This window comes from Phragmites australis, chromosome 18 (genome assembly GCF_958298935.1).
Source record: "Phragmites australis chromosome 18, lpPhrAust1.1, whole genome shotgun sequence".
NCBI lineage: Eukaryota > Viridiplantae > Streptophyta > Magnoliopsida > Poales > Poaceae > Phragmites > Phragmites australis.
The window spans coordinates 25,277,615-25,295,146 of NC_084938.1; positions in this window are offsets into that span (position 1 = coordinate 25,277,615).

Below are 17,532 nucleotides of genomic sequence, written 5' to 3' on the forward strand. Positions count from 1 at the left end.
CCTTCGCTTTCTTTTTCATACGCTCTTCCTCCTTACGCTTGAGTCATAGTTCCTCCTGTTATTGCTTGTACTCCCGGCGTTCATACGCTTTCCTCCTCCACCGTATGTTCATGTCGACCCACCGTTTCTGATGCTCATTTTGCTCCATGTCCGGCCATTCCATGAAGTCATAGATAGGTGGAGGAGACTAGACAAATCAAACAAGATAGGAGATTAGTAAGATAGTGCATGAAATCGTACGGAAAGTACCACATGAGTGATATACGTCACTTACCAATGGGTACTCATACAATCTATGTCGAAGCTTGTCGTACTAGTAATTGGCACACATGAAGAAGCGTATGTCATAGGTGTAAGAGATGTTTTAGGACTCGTGAAGCCTATAAGGGTCATCACAGAAGTACATCGGTGGTTCGACCATCTTGGGGATGAAAATCCTCCAATGTTCTTTGGATGGGTTTGGTGGAGCTGAGAAAGACATTGCAGTTGAGAGAGATGAGGAGGAGTGGTCTATACATGGATGATGGTGAGGTTATTTATGGTGACTGGGTATTGGTACATGTATTGCGTGCATGGACTTGGCTAGGGGCTGAAGCATAGGATTCCCTCTGAAAGCTAGAAAAGTTATGACATCAATGCTTGGCAGAGATTCCCTATAAAAGCTATTGCTTGGTATGGTCATTTCATTCTGCAAAAGTTCGACAATGAGTTATTGTTGCCTCTGCATGGAGGTATAGAATCCTATGAAAGCATTCCCTGTGAAAGATGTTAATTTTGAGTAAGTGTAACAGTAACATATATCACTTTGATCTTAATCCAAAGTCAAAACCTGCTTTAAGCATTCATCCTAAAGCAAGCAATCCTTGTGTGTTGAACGGTTTGTACAATCATATGGTTCATGCTAGAGCTGCAATTAATGTTAGTCCCTGAGGTATTGGTGATACAACATCAGTCTATGTCAGTCCTTAAGGTGTTCGTGCTACAACATTAGTTATAAGAGGACACTAGCATAACCATTAGTGTGTCTAAAGCCTGATCCAGAACAGATGTATCTAAACGATACTTAAGTAGCTTTGTAAGTAATGCTTTTCATATGTTGGAAAGAATTATGCTTCTATAGTACATTAATATAACAAACTTACCATCACATTGATTAGACATAAAGTTCATAAATAGTTCGTAACATAGTACGTTAATATAAGACGCTAACCACATACCCATCGAACTGAACTAATGAAATAGAAAGGTAAACAAAATAAATAGTCTTGCCTGGCATTTGTATAGTTCATAATGTATAGATGTTGAATACTAGATCATCTCAAGATGGTGGAGGAAAGTGGCGACGCAAATTAGCGGAAAGATGCTAGCTATGCCGGTCAATGCTATCCGGGTAAGATGGTTATCGTCTCTGAGGTGGTAATGAAAAGTTGTAAGGATGAGTACCAGTAAATCCACCGTCATTTTTAGGTCATTAATGTCCTCCGGAGATAGAGGCCTCAGAGGAAGAGGTTGTTGTGGCATAAAATCATCGTCATCATCATCATTTTGAGCTATCACGGTAGTAGCACGTCCTATTTCCTTATTGGTTGTACGTCATCTCGATGTGGTGCTTGAATATCCTCTTGTAATGTTCCTTGAACCTTTTCATTTATTGCTGCTAGAACGTCGAGACATTGGGGGCATAAAATCATCATCCTCATCATTCTCGTTATTTTCTAGATGAGTAGTAGGGGGTGCCTCTGTACCCCTTCGGTTCGCTGACCATCGTCGTCTTCTACGCAAACTAGTCATGACACCCTCGCTGAAAAGCATATACATCACTAAAAAATTTGTGATGTTTTTGTTGATCAATTGTGCATGTTTCGGGAACACCTAATGCAAAAGATGAGCATTCGAATCAATGAAAAAAAGATAAGTAGGGTGACCACATATAAAATTATGAATCTAAATATGGAATGTATACTGGTCAGACAGCATCACTATCATTTTTTGCCTCCTAGAATAACCTAGAACAGAAGGATGGTTAGCCAGTTTGACGCTGCTCATGCAAGAGGGTCTTAAGGTCCTCAGTGGTTATATGTTGGAGCAGAGTGGTTAACGCAGAACAGAAGGGTCTTGCATGTAATTTAGACACGGCTTGGATTAGGTTGTTCTACTCGAAGGGATCATCCCTCCCTTCATCTACAACCTGCAATGAGGCATTAATTGCTACATGGATCGTTATAAGGGTTCAGAGAAAGCATGTATTCGAAGATCCTGCTATAGATTTATAGATCCTTCACAGCAACGTTATGGCTTTGCACCAAGGCATGAATCCCTAATTATTTAAGAAACATTTAAAAAGTATTAAATATAATAATCAGATATGACCAAATGGGCCATTCAGGCTGGTCCGGCACTGGCCCAGCTATGACACGGCCCGAACGGGCCGACTACTGTAACAGGTAATGTCGTGCTGGCCCGCGTTCCTCCCCCTCGGCCCACGGCATGGCCCGTCAGCCACAGTGCCATGTCAGGCCAGCCCGAGCACAATTGCGGCTGGGGGACACGGCCGGCCCAGCGAGCACGACAAGCACTACGGGTACAGTGCCACGGGCGGCCCAACAGCACAAGGGCGGCTCGTCGGCACAGTTGGCCCGATAAAATAAAAAATCTACAAAATTAAAAAATATAGAAAATAGATAAAAAAAAAAGCTACATAATTAAAAAATATAGAAAATAGAAAATAGCCAGGCCCATGCGTACTAGGCCGGATCGTGCCTGGCTGTACTGTGCCCGTGCCGGCCTGACTTAGCTGGGTTGTGCCGTGCTGGCACGCCGTGCCGCGCGCTCGGCGCAGGCACGACCCGTGGCCTCGTGCCGTGCCAGTCCGTCCCATCTCAGCTCGGACCATGCCGTGCCTACAGTATCGTGCCCCGGCCCAGCCCAGTAAGCATGGTCCATTTGGACATCTTTAATCATAATTAATATTTAACAAAGCTTAATAAATAAATAACAAATAAAGTTATATGCCAAAATTATTTGACAAATATTACATAAATTAAAAATAATTGAATTAACAATGCAGTGAATAATACATAATAGGAATGACTATGACAATAAAATCAATAATACATGTGTCATTAATAAGTAGAAGTGCACCAAATAACTACACTAGCGACTCAATGACGACGATGCCACATGCAGTCCCTAGGAATGTACACATCTGGTGGGTGTGTGGCCCTCATCCTAGTGGTCTGCGCTGGCCCCTGCCACGTGTTCCTATGCTCATCATCATCATTGTCCTGCCTTGTGGGACCCCCACCGAGCTTGTATCCTGCCCCGCTAACTTTGCTTTGTATGTACCATGACGAAGAATCTTCATGCAGCAGTGTGGATGCCCGTAGAATGTGCTCCAACGGAGCCTGGTGTGTCGAAGGCTCGCCCTGCTGGTACCACTATGAACCCCCAGGTGCATCGAGATATTAGGGGTACTGTGCGCTGAGGAGCTCAGTGAAGCTGGCAGCCTGTATTGCAGCAACCCAGTTAAAATCATGCGTGCCGCTCTAGTCAGGCATCTGTTGTATCTAGTCAATGGTGTCCTCGTGATGAGTCGATGTTGCAGATAGAGGTGTCAGCGTAGTCTGAGGAGGTTGTGTCCACTGTGGGGCCTGTGAACCCAGTGTACACTGCTCGGGCATGGGAGCCTGCATGCACTCCTCGTCCTTAGCTGCTCCTGAGTCAAAGGTGCCTCTCGCGACTATGCTCGAATGGGTTCATCACGGGCACTAGACGAGCGGCTGCTATGGGAGGCACGGGACATGTCCATGGCTGGTAGGTCATACCCTCTTTAACGTGGGCACAACTACCTAGACCATGTACAACAGACATGAAGCAGGACCCTCTCATCCTCATGTAGTCCCGAAGAGGGTTTCGATTCCTCTGCTTTGATGACCCGCTTGCTTCCCAACAAGCTTGTTCTGCCTGTGTATGCATCTCGGGTACCTCTTTGGTCTGTATAAGATGAGGACCATGATAGTAATACAGATGCTTAACCAATAAAAATCGTTATAAGTAGCACAACACTTACCACAACATGAAGAAGGAGGGCACGATCCTCAGGGAAGGGCCTAGAGGCTGGCTCTACAAGTCCGTTGAGTAAGCTGGCATGCGTGCCCAAACAGTACCACAAAAGGTCATCGTATTGTCCAGCAGGAACGACAACATCCACTGTGGCTAACTCCGTCCACTTCTGTAGGTGCTCAGCATTCACGGATGCCCAGTCCTACATGCCTCCACCCCCTATGCGCTCCTCCTGTACGTGACATAAATAGTTATAATTTATTAAAAATAGATCACCTAAGGTACTAATGCTATCTACAATAACACACTTACTCGTGTGTCCGACCGGCGTCCCGTGGGGGAGGCACTGGCACCACCAGTCGATACCCGAACTGCCTCTATACAAGTTCAGGAGAATATACTTTCATGTTATTCATGTACAATAAGAAATATCTGGTCATCCATAAGTCTGAGTCACGCCAACAAGATGATGCGATGAGCCCTCCAGTCACGATTTCGGCCACTCATTCCATATGTCATGGATCCCACTCCACGAGATCGGCACTGAGAACGTCTAGATCACTGATCACCCGAGACTAGCTACCATGGTCTTGCTGCTCACTCGATCTCAGCCTGGTATGCATCCACCGATACCCCATTGTAGGCCTCATGTCATCCGCAATGTCATCGGAGATGAGGACTGGATAGTAGCTCTTGAGAAGCTAAGGTCGATAAAACAGGAGGTACTCTCAGCTCCATAGGTGTAAGAGGTGTAGGCAGCCTATAACAGATATCTTCTTATTTGATCACTGTGTTGCATCACACAATCTTCTGTAGGTTGTAGCCAGCACAGCAGATCCCTAACTGTAATATGTCGGCTCATAAGGATGTGACGCGATCTGACTTGCTAACAATATAATATGGAGAACGACATAATCGTCTACCATGTTGCGGAACATAATGCCTCCCAGCATGACGTACAAGTACACCTCATAATGTTGTGTAACTGTAGCCTCGTCCGCATCTGGTGGGTATGGACCAAACTGTGTCAAGTCATGAATCTAGGATATGGAGAGACCAACATCCTTCTTGTCATATTGCACACCAAACCTATAAAATGCATAAGGTCAATAAAGGTTAAATAGTACTACAATATTTGAAGTGCATTACATAACAAATAATTATCTACCCTCAATGTAACCCTTCTACTGCTCCTTTTGTGATCACGAAACTACTAACGGGGCGCCCCTGATTGGGGCCCAGTCAGCATGGCCACATCCCTCAAGGTTACGGCCATGTCGCCAAAAGAAAAGTAGAATGTGTGCATCTCAAGGTGCCACCAGTTGACGAGATCTGTGAGCAGTGGCTCCTCAATTGGCGGGAGAGGTGTCCTGCCACCACCCTCCATGGGAGCTCCGGCCATCATGAAAGTGAAAGGTAGTACTCCTGCACGTGCGAGTGACTTATGGAATCGAGTGTTTAACTCCTCAATCGTGTGGATACTCTGGGCTCGCAACAGAAGCAATTGCAAAAGGTATCAAATACATGTACTAAGTTAGTAGCAAATTATCATAACAATTAAAAAACACATATAATTATGGTACCTGCTGCCCTGTGAAAATCATACGTCCACTATGGTACTCATCATACCGCTACTAAAGAAGCTCGAGAAAACCATCATGAGCCATGACAATGATTTCAAGCTACATTGTTTAATAAATAGGTGAATAACAAATTAGACTATATTACAAGCTTCATAGTTCAATAAGTATGTGAATAACAAATAGAATATATTACAAGCTTCATGGTTCAATACATAGGTGAATAACAAGCATCATGGTTCAATAAAAAATATCGTATGTGATGCCAGTACCATACGATATATTACAAAATAAGTAGTACAATTAATAGGTGAATAACAATTTATAATACAAACCATGACTGCGAATAAATTCAAACCACAAAGTAAAATGCAATAACTCTAATACACTACAATTCGATAGTGGCCTAATAGTTTACTATTGGGTCAGACATGTCCTTCTGTCATGGCCAGGTTATTTGCAAATTTTTTACTTGCGTAGGCCGTCAACAATATCTTCTTCATCCATGTCATCTTGCAGCCTCATGGCTCTAGGCCTTTCAGGATCCGTGCATCGTGCTCGGGGATAAGGTACCTATTTAGGCCCCTCGATTGCTTTGTAGCTGCTTCCGATATCGAGGACGGCATCTTTAGAATCCATATGCTTCTCAATGCATCGATCATGAAGTACGGTGCTATATACTGTGATCCGTTATTGCCGCCTATGTTACTGCAAGTGGCTAAGACATGCGAGCACGGCATATGGTGCAGTTTTAGCTTTTTGCATATGCACTTCACCTCGTGAGACCCAAGTTGATATTGCTACACGATGTCCCCTGCGCTATACCCTGAAGCATACCCACGGTGGCACATGACCTTGAATTCATTGTTGGTTAGTTCGTAGATTATCATCCGATAAAAGTGTGTCTTGTTCCACCTTCTGGATATGATTTCCTCCACCTTAGGTGTGAACTACGTGCTGCAATTTATAGCAGCATTATCATGATCGTGAAAGTAGTTTATTGTTCTATAGAATGTGAGCTCAATTATGGCACATAACGCGAGACCCCATACTCCCTTTAGGACATTGTTAAACGCTTCCGCTATGTTCGTTGTCATGATGGTGTAACTAACATAGGATACAATAATTTTAGAATGCCTATTTGCATAAGAAAGGTTACAATATGATCATTAAAATTTTATGTGCTAATCTGGCACCGTGAGTGTCATGGATTAGTGCCAAACGTTCCACCGGCTTCCCCGTTATCCATTGGCCAAACGTAGCACGTGAACGGCTAACGATAGTTTGTCCCCCAACTATTTGCGTTCGCAGATGGTCCTCTTGTGCTTTTTGCTCTGCCATCATCTTATGAGTGGTCTCATTTAACTCTCTTCATATCTCGTTGAACTTCACCTGCTGATTCTGCAGACAAAACCCTTTGATTCTCTTTACAACAGACTTGCTATGGTACCTTGTGTACATGTTCACTCCTAAGTATCGCATGCACCATCTTCTCTCCACATCAGGTCATGCAATGGAGTAGTTTGTGCTATCATACAGCACGTCCAACGCATGCAAAAGACCCTTGTTACGGTCTGAGATGATGCAAACTCGTTCCCTGTTGCCCACGACATGTGTCCTCACCAAGGTGAGGAATCACAACCTGCTATCATTGTTCTCACTCTCAACCATTACCAAGGCGAGAGAAATAATCTAATTATTTGCATCCACCGCTATCGCTGTCATAGGGGTACCATGGTACTTGCCGCTCAAAAATATGGCATCCACGCATACAACTGCTCTGCAATATCTGAAAACTTCGATGCATTGTCCAAAAGACCAGAATAATCTAATGAGATATCGGCCAGTGGTGCTGTATGACCCATCCTCTAGCTTAATTGGCTCATTCGCTTATGGCCCACTAAGTCCCTGGATTCATCATAGCAATCTTCTGTAGTAGCCTCAGACCATAGTTGTAAGAGTCATCAAAGCTTTCAAACAAAATCTTCAACATCTTCTTCTTGGCGCCACGCGGTGTGGTAATTGATCAGTGTACCCATCCGTCTTAGTCTCCACCTCCTCCATAATGTATTTTGGCGATAAATAAATGTGCATGCTAACAAGAGTGATGAGGAGTTGGGCTATAAACCTCACATCAACGGTGTGGCTCACATTCCTAATAGCCTCTTCGCTACATGTATGTGGGGTGTGTCTACTGATCACAAAATAGTTCTCATATTTCAACTTATGTGCTCGTACGAAGTAAGGATAATTCGAGTGCTTGATATACCTGATCTCATACTCCGTAAGGTTAGATCGGACACATTTATAGTCCCTTCTTGTCATTACAACATAGTTACTAATAAAGTTGATGACCTCCCCCTGTTATGAAATTGTTGCCCAACCTAGATGTCGCTATTCTGGTATCTCTAGTTAGATAATATGTTATACTCAACGTGGCACAATCCAGCAACCTAGCACTATGAAAGTACTAAATCACCGGTACCGGTTCATCATTGTCAGTAGCTTCTTCATCCCCGCTACCACCGGCTTTATCATCCATGCATCATGCATCTACCTCAGAAGGATCCACTCTAGCTCCCTCTCTACTGGAACTGCCCTCCCTGACATGTCCTCCATCCTCTTCATGCATCACCTGCTGTCCTTATCCTTCCACAGTAGTCATTGCATCACCTTGCACCGGTCGTGACACTATGTTTACGTATATCCCCATATCAAAGTTCTCCTCCAATACCTTGTGTGAGTACAAAGCACATGCGTTGTTCCTTCTCATCTCGAACAATGTATGGACAACGACCGAGTTATTTGGAACAAGCTATGGCCACACACCCTCCAGCACAACAGCATATGATTGCTTGTTCATACGTGTTGGGGATGATCTCCCGCCCCCCTCCCCCTCTTCGGAGGGTACCTTGAAGTCTACTGGAAATATTGCGTGCTTGCCATTGCAGCTTTGTTTCAGGTACTTCATCTGCAAGCGGGGAAGATCACGAAGCGCCGTCAGTCGAAGGGTGTAGGCATGCCCGCATCTTCGATCTCTCGTACCGGCGAAGACGAGGGTGATCTTCGACCAAAGGGCGAAGTCCATGCCCACGGTCCTGACCGATCGCGGCGGGCGAAGATACAAGCGGACCTTCGCTCGGGGGACGAAGGCCATTTGATGGACATCCGAGTGGAGAAGGCTTCGGTACATCTTTGGAGGCAGAGATCGCTGCCGGACAGTGGGCCCGTTTTCGTTCGTTCGGGGCAAGGTTGTAATTATATAATTATGCTCACTTGTACCATAATGCCCCCAGATATTCCGAAAATGTAGCAGGTGAGGGGGTAGGATTTGTAAACCGCACTTGTGGTGGCCGAGTACGGGCTATAAATAGGGCCACACTGTACCCGGAAGGGGCATCGAAAAACTATTCTACCTCTAACACGTGTCACTCTGAGGGCCCTTCGATATCCCCATAACCGAAGGCCCACCTTGTCTGGGATTTCGGTCCCAACAATTGGCGCCGACCGTGGCCAACTTAGCCCCCGACTTGTGCTCGAAGTGCGTCGCCTTTTCTTAGGTCGGACGACACTTCGGCTTATCTTCCAAAGGTTTGTTTTTCCTTCGGTGCGGGGGTAGGCACTCTTAGCCCCCGACTTGTGCTCGAAGTGCGTCGCCTTTTCTTAGGTCGGACGACACTTTGGCTTATCTTCCGAAGGTTTGTTTTTCTTCGGTGCGGGGGCAGGCACTCTTAGCCCCTGACTTGTGCTCGAAGTGCATCGCCTTTTCTTAGGTTGGACGACACTTCAGCTTATCTTTCAAAGGTTTGTTTTTCCTAAGGTCAAAAGTGTACGTCTTTTTTCGTTGACACTTCGCACCTCATTTCGTGCCGCCCACGTGCGGCCCTCCAGTCGTCGATTGGTGCGCCATTCCACTCTTAGGTTGGCGCACTTCGACGATAAATTACTAGTACTCGAAACAAGCAATATTTTCTAGGGGTACTACTATATCAATATGTTTACATGGGTTCCTGCCTCCGCACCGAAGGAAAAACAAACCTTCAGAAGATAAGCCAAAGTGTCGTCCGACCTAACAAAAGGTGACGCATTTCGAGCAGAAGTCAGGGGCTAAGAGTGCCTGCCCCCGCACCGAAGGAAAAACAAACCTTCAGAAGATAAGCCGAAGTGTCGTCCGATCTAAGAAAAGGCGACGCACTTCGAGTAGAAGTCGGGGGCTAAGAGTGCCTGCCCCCGCACCGAAGGAAAAACAAACCTTCAGAAGATAAGCCGAAGAGTCGTCCGACCTAAGAAAAGGCGACACAAATAAAAAAAGGAAAACAAACGACTAACGCAAAAGCGTCCGATCAACAACATAAATTTCTATCAGCCGAAGTTACCTAAGACCAAAAATCGGGGGAGGGGGGGGCGTTTGAGATACTATTCCTGTGTAATCGCAGGTACCTGCGGCAAAAAATCGGGGGGACAACGTTGTTCAGTACATTGTGGACGACGCGACGCCCCATATGAATAATCAAGAATGTCATTTGCCAAAGAACACCGTGCAAATAATCGATGAGGCCTTCCTAAAATCTGGAAACATCGTAAATCGCAAACGTCACTCTGATCGCAGTGCCGCCGAAGTGCCCCAAAAGGAAACTGAAAATCGCAAATTTATTCCGCAAAGCGGTCAACAACAGGATCAACAAAATCCTTATACCACCGACTGAAAGCAAACTGAAAAGCAATGCCTTCGCTTGCGTGAAAACACATGGTTGGGGCCAGTGGGGCCCCAACATGAGTCGAATACGATGGAGGAGCTTGAAGACCATCTTCGCCGTCGTCGTGTTCTATTACTTGCGAAGAAGGGCCACGGTGATAGCAAAGTTGCGGCCAGTGCAGAAGGGGCTCGTCATCTTGAGGCTCAACCTTTGGCTCAAAGAGCATAGACGGACCTTCGACGTCTCCCCTCGCAGTACGGTGCAAGTCGCGCTCAGCTCGGCGATTAACTAGCGTCGAAGGGCTAAGAGATTTCCAAAACGCCTTTGTCCTAGTATTCATAGCATCATACGCTTTACGCTTCGCATGTCAATACCGCTCGAGCTCGACATCGGCATGACGACGGCGAAAAGACTCCCAGCAAGACCAAGACACATAAAAATTGACCCTCATCATGGTAAGGGGGACAGCCTCTTCGGCTACCTACGCAGTGTCCGAAAGGAGAACCTGCGCAAGGAGCGCAACAAGTCAAAAACACTTCGTAACAAATGTAAAATATATTACATCACCAATGTGCATTACATTGCCCGATCACAAAAGGAAAACTAAAAACGAAAGGACGCTTCGCGCTGAACCATCCCACCTTTCGAGTATCTTCGGTCGTCGCAGTTGTTGCTTTAGACGAGGGATTATCCCTCGCCTTGGCCTGTAAAAGAGATATTTCATTAAAAAAATAATTATGTGCTACAACAAATAAGAGAACAATTAATATAAAGCAGCGTACCTGCTGCCGGTTCATCTCCGCTTCTCGAAGAGCGAGCTCGTGACCCTGTTTGCACCAGTAGTTGGTGGTAAATGATCGAGCGGTGCTCTTCGACACCCTCATAATGGCTGAAGTTGACAAGTCCATCGGATACTGGAATGTAGGTTTTTGAAGAGTAGTATGATGGTCACAGCCCGTCATTTCAATCGATTGCACAAGACTCCGGGCAGCGACCATCGCGCAGAAGTCGCCCTAAAGTTGAGCAGCAGGGAGAAGGCTTCCGCTGGTTTCACTGATCCAACCTATAAGTCCTCCCAGCCTGACGAGATCAATTGTTGGGGGAGTCACCGAGGCACCAATACCTTCGAAGGTATGGCTAATAGCTTCGCATGCGGCGACTGCTTTCGGCTCGAGCTCCCCAATCACGTTCAGAGCATCTTCAGAGAAAGCCTTCGCCTCGCTCAATTCGACTTGCAGCTAATGCGCCTTAGCTATCTCCGAGGAACAAAGCGCCTGTAGGTCACATACTTGGGCCTCGGAAGATTGCAGGTTTTGGCGCAGGCAGTTCACTTCGTCTTCAGTGACTTGCTTCTCCGAGCGAAGGGTGCTGAGTTCCTTTTCAAGCTGTTCCAAGCGCAACTCAGCGTCCCTCGCTCGATGCAATAACTCGCGCTTCTGGCCTTTGGCTTTTTCGGCGCGCTTTTTCAGCATATCAATTTGCGCGTGTGCGCTCTAGGCACGGGCTTCGGATTTCTCCGCTTGCTTACACTGAGCCCGCGATAAAAGCAAAGCCTGGAATGTCGCACATATGTGAGCAAAATACTAAGTACAGCAATAAAATCAGAAAATACCGGTATACCTTCGCAATCACCACGTCGGAAGTGTCGAGGAGCTCGTTGGCGGGTTTCTGGCCGAGTGGGATTTCAAGCTCGGGGAGGACGAAGGTGCTGAAAATCTTCTTTGCATCATCGACCTCTCTGGCGCTTGGTTCGAAGGAGGAAGGCTTGAACACCTCGGGCGTTATGGCCTTCACGTCAAGTAGCCTGCCAAGGCCCATCAATCCCTTTCCGCCGTGGCGAGGCGCGATCGGGGTCGATGCCTCAGTCCCGAAAGAGGAACTCGAGGGTGAAGATGGTGAAGAATATGCTACCACTTCAACATTATCGGTTCCCTCAACTTCGGTTTCCCGAGTGGTAGCCTCAGGGACTGTTCCCATCTCTGTCATCTCCTCGTCATCACTCAGGATTAGCGTTGGAAGGTCCACGCGCGACCAGAACAATGACTTTGAAGGCCGGCCCTCCGGGGTGCCTTCGGGAGTTTCCCGCCTGGGCACATCACGTGACGCGGCGGAACCCTCTGGAGACGTTTCTGCATGGGTAACTTCGAGAGCAGCTTCGTGTGGCATCTTTCAGAGGGCAAGGGCCTTCTTCGTCCGACCACCCTGCGGAGATCACTCAAGATGTTTCCTTTTCGTTGAAGGACCATCGACAACCTCTTCGCCTGCACCTGCTGCCGAAGACCCTTCCCTAGCACCCTGCAGCACAGTGGAGGCCTTCGGCCTTTCAAGATAAGAAAGGCCTCGGTATTCAAAGACTCGATTGAGTCTTCGAACGAGGCCTTGTTTGGCGCACAACTGTGCTTCGCACGGTGTAAACTTGCCGAGAAGCATCACAGCTCTGGCCTCCACTTCGGTCACCGCAAATCTGGAAAATATCAAAACCAGTAAGCAAATAAGGCCGAAGGCATAAATTATATATGAATGTTTTACAGGCAATCGCGTACCCGTGAAGCCGTGCACAGGAGGGTGGGGCCGGCAGAGCCCCTCGGGCCCTTTTTCCCCAAATTCCGGGATAATCCAATCCCGGCTGAGGGGCCAAACCCCAGTAGCTATGAACTTCTCCACCAGGTCACGGGTAGATAGATATTTCGCGCACCTAGCGAAGGCCTCGAGGGCTGTCTGTTGCAATGCTTTCAATCGCACGTATGGCGCACAGTTTCCCTTAACCTCTTCGCATTTCGATACGAGAAAATCTTCAGCATCCACCTTGTGGTAGAACCACCATTGAGTCCAGTCACTGGGCCATTTATTCTTGTACACGACGACGGGCATAGTTAGCCCAGCGCGGTATGCGAAGTTCAAGCAGCCGTAGTGAGCCTCATTCTGAACTCCGTGGGCGAAAAACAATTTCGGTTGATTATGAAGCCGATGTGCGACAGCGAAGGCCCTAGCGGATACCTTCGCTCCTTCTGACCGAGCGGCCCAGGCAAAGAGCCCCATCCTCACTATTGCATTGGGCGTCAGCTGATGGAGATAGACTTCGAATAACTTCAGTACTTTAATAACCATGTCATCGCATGGTAGGCGAAGACCCGCTCGGAATTAATGGACAAACACAACCGCTTCGTCATCGGCAGGCTCCGGCGTCTCCTGCCGACCGGGGAGCCGAACCTTCAAAACATCACTAATCAACCCTTCCTTCACAAGGTTGGCTACCACTTCATTATCCACCTTGGACTGCCCAATCCAGTACATCTTCGGGCGAGAAGATCGGACCTACGGCGCCATTCAGCTCAAAGAGGGTGACTCGAATAGCAAATTACGCGAAGAGCTAAAAAGCGGGGCTTCCTCCGAGAAAGGCTCGAAAAACCGTAGGAGGCTTCGTATGAGAGCGACAACTTCAGCAAAGGCGCGGTAAAAACTATTGACAGCGGCGTGATATTTATAGTGTAGGGCGATGGCGGTTAGAACTGTGCGCGTCGAAAATTGAACCGACAGGAAAAACTATGCTTCGGTATATATCAAGAACATTAAATGCATGCAGTTACTAAGGAACTATTTGGTAGTTACAAGGACCCGTTTAGCAACCTATGACAAAAAAAATTATTAACAATAATAATAATAATAATTTTCAACGATATGCATTTGCTCCATTAGACTTCGAGGCCGAATGGGACGGCGTTGAGACATCTCGCAGACTACAGGTTCGGCCTATCGAAGATAAACTTTACCAGTAGGGGGCTACTGTTGGGGTTGATCTCTCCCCCCCCCCCCCCCCCTCTTCGGAGGGTACCTCGAAGTCTACTGGAAATATCGTGTGCTTGCCATTGCAGCTTTGTTTCAGGGACTTCATCTGCAAGCGGCGAAGATCACGAAACACCGTCGGTCGAAGGGTGTAGGCGCGCCCGCATCTTCGATCTCTCGTACCGGCGAAGACGAGGGCGATCTTCGACCGAAGGGCGAAGTCCATGCCCACGATCCTGAGCGAACGCGATGGGCGAAGATATGAGCAGACCTTCGCTCGGGGGACATCCGAGTGGAGAAGGCTTCGGTACATCTTCGGAAGCAGAGATCGCTGCGGGACAGTGGGTCCGTTTTCGGTCGTTCGGGGCAGGGTTGTAATTATATAATTATGCTCACTTGTACCATAATTCCTCCGGATATTTCGAGAATGTAGCAGGTGAGGGGATGATTTGTAAACCGCACCTGTGTTGGCCGAGTACGGGCTATAAATAGGGCCACACTATATCCAGAAGGGGCATCGAAAAACAGTTCTACCTCTAACACGTGTCACTCTGAGGGCCCTTCGATATCCTCATAACCGAACGCCCACTTTGTCTGGGATTTCGGTCTCAACAATACGCAAAAGGCTCATAACATTTGATTTCAGGCTATCTAGGTTATTGGGTATCTCAACCAAACTATCTATGTGCTAGTAGTTCTGAATTGTTACGAGCCTTCCATGCAAAACTACAAGACGTTCTCCATAATAAATATAAAAAGTCATACCATATCTACTAAACAAAGGTATATATAATAAAATAATTAATTAGATATATATACGATACACAACTAATTACATCCCTCGATAAATAATAATAAATTAATAATATAAATTAAATAGTACAATACTTAACAATGCTAAATATTTAAGTAATTAACAATGCTAATTAAACAATCAATATTGAATTCAAATGAAATAATTAATATTTAAGATGAAATTAAAATATTAATTAAATAGGCTTACACCACTATCCATCCATCATTCACATCACATCTCATCTCTAACCACCTCTCTCCCTATGCAGCTGTTCGGTGCACACTATTATTTTAATGAATTAAATTAAAATAATAATTAAATAGACGCACACCACTATTAATTAAAAATTTAATTTGACAATTTTTCAGTGTATTGCGTTTTTAATCTAATCTTTCTTTCTAACCCAAGTTTTTTAATCTTTTTAAAATTTATTTTTTCTTTTTCATTTCCTTTTTTCTCTTTTCTCTCATTGTAACGACATCTTACTTACACATATAGAGAACATGCATAGACTATATCATCACCCTACGCCACCAATAACACAAAATCGGCAAAAATCCAAAATTAGACAACATATATGAGCGTATTTGCCGAAATAGACAACATGTTATCGTATTTACAAATTTAGTATCTGTATTCAACGCATCATTTAACAAAAATAGATTTTCGGTACACCGTACGCTGAAAAACCCATATTAAGCATACCGTATACCGAATACGGTAATTTAGTCCGTATTCGACACACCGTGTGTTGAATATTAATCGTATTCGACACACGGTGTGTCGAATATGAGCTAGTACTGTATTCGGCACACAGCGTGTCAAATATGGTATTTGCCTGTCGTGCGGTCTCTAATAGCGTGCAAAGTTCATATTCAATACACCGTGTACCGAATACGGTACTGTAGCCCATATTTAATACATGATATACTAAATACGATTGATATTTGATACACGATATGCTAAATATAGATTATAGTTCCATATTCGACCCACCGTGGCACGAGCTGATCATGCATGCAAGCGCGGTTGGCTGGTACTGGCTCTGCAGATGATCGATCGATCAGTCGCTTTCAGCGCGGCCTAATTCCTCGCGGTGGTTGGTGCCGAAGCGGACTGCATGATTGATCGAGCAACCACGTGCCATGCACGGGGCGTCAGATCAGATGGCTCATATTCATATCGTATCATCAGCGCCGTGTTCCGTTTATCTCAGGCCTCCTTTGCATAGACTTTTTCTATCTTTTAAAAAAAAACTGAAGCTATTCAAGAGATTGATTTTTGTCTCTTTTTTATGGTTTTTGACTTAGTTAAGAAAATAATTGTGGTTGAAATAAGTTAGAAGCTGAGGAGCACATTAAAAATAATTATTTTGATTTTTTAATGGATTAGAGAACTAAAATTTTATATAAAAATCAACCACTAATATTCAACCATCACAGTTAATTAAAAACTCTGAAACCGTAGCCTATGTAAATGAGATCGCGGACACCTGAGAAGCTCTCGCGAAGAAGTCAGGCCGACCGGCCGGCAGCCAACCATGGACCACGGCATGATTAAGCTCGTTCGTCCGAGAAGGCCGGGACGTTGGTAGGACCCGGTTGCAGATGACTCTCCTAACGAGCAGATGCTCTTTTGCCGTTGCAACTGGAGCAGTACAGAGTTGGGAAACTGAAGCAAGAGATGCAGAGTTAGGCGGCCTCGTCCACCCGGAGATACCACTCCGAACAGTGACACATCACATGCCGTGGACAGGGAGCACTGGAAGCGTCAGGCCGTGCCTGTGCTTCGACGGAGCGAGGCAGCTGGTTTTTTCTTCCAGAGGACGGCATGGCCGAGTTGGTTGGATTGGGCGGGCGAAATTGTGCCCGTCCAATTGCCGGGCACAACCGGATCGATATGGGATGATTGCATGGGCCCCGTGACGGCATTCGATGCTTGTAACCGACCACCCTCGTCGGGACCACGTAAGGTGAACTCGTGGTGCGCGTTGGATGAGCGGCGAAAGGTGGCAGTCGACGTCGTTCCAGACGGGGCATGGCGACAGTGGCTTGGTTGCATTACGCATGCTCCCATCCATTGCTCCACCCAGCCCCCCTGCTGGATCCGCAGAACGTGAGATAAGTGCAGATCCGTAGAGCGCTGTTAGTTCGTATACGCAGCAAAGTTAGCTCGAGTTAACTTTAGGCTTATCCAGCATCATCCGATTAAGATCGCTCCTAATGTTACTTTTTTAGAGATTAATTAGATGTCTATTTAAATAAAGAAGATGATATGGTAGATAAGAGGAGAGAAAATAGATTTATTTTATATAGAAAAAACTAATTCTTTAACCAATCTGCCGCGGCCACTGCAGGTGGCAGATTGATTTTGACTTGGGGAGGAGAGAGAGGAGGAAGGAAAGAGAAGGGTTATTTTAATAATCTAGTATTATTTTTTTTAGATCGCACAATTTAGATTCTAATCATTTAAATTTTAATTCTTATGATCTAAAATCTAAATAGTTAGAATCACGATTAAAAACAATCAGCCTTTACTCTCTCCCATCATATTGAAAACAAAACATTAGGTGACCTACCTAACATCACAGCTGGACCTAGAAATCAGGAGCCAA